The sequence below is a fragment of the Oncorhynchus mykiss genome, chromosome 14, assembly GCF_057628025.1.
Source record: "Oncorhynchus mykiss isolate SJ-2025 chromosome 14, ASM5762802v1, whole genome shotgun sequence".
Classification (NCBI taxonomy): domain Eukaryota; kingdom Metazoa; phylum Chordata; class Actinopteri; order Salmoniformes; family Salmonidae; genus Oncorhynchus; species Oncorhynchus mykiss.
This window is the reverse complement of record NC_143035.1, coordinates 40,692,501-40,693,016: the sequence shown is the minus strand read 5'-3', so window position 1 is coordinate 40,693,016 and position 516 is coordinate 40,692,501.

Below are 516 nucleotides of genomic sequence, written 5' to 3'. Positions count from 1 at the left end.
AGTTTTTCCAAAAAGATTCCTTGTGTATTAGAAATAGCTCCGTTTTATACATCACATTTGGCTACCAAAAAAAATCCATAAATTCAGTCCTCAAAACGCAAACTTTTTTCCAAATTAACTCCATAATATCGACTGAAAACATGGCAAACGTTTTTTAGAATCAAGCCTCAAGGTGTTTTTCACATATCTCTTCATTGATACATCGTTCTTGGATACATGCTTTCTCTCCTGAATCCCAGGAGAAAATGACCGCACCTGAAGATTACGCACAAATTTAGACAAAGGACACCGGGCGGACCTCTGGAAAATGTAGTCTCTTATGGCCAATCTTCCAATGATATGCCTACAAATACGTCACAATGCTGCTAAGACCTTGGGCGAACGACAGAAAGTGTAGGCTCGTTCCTTGCGCAATCACAGCCATATAAGGAGAGAATGGAAAACAGAGCTTCAGAAATTCTGCTAATTCCTGGGTGATGCATCATCTTGGTTTCGCCTGTAGAATGAGTTCTGGGG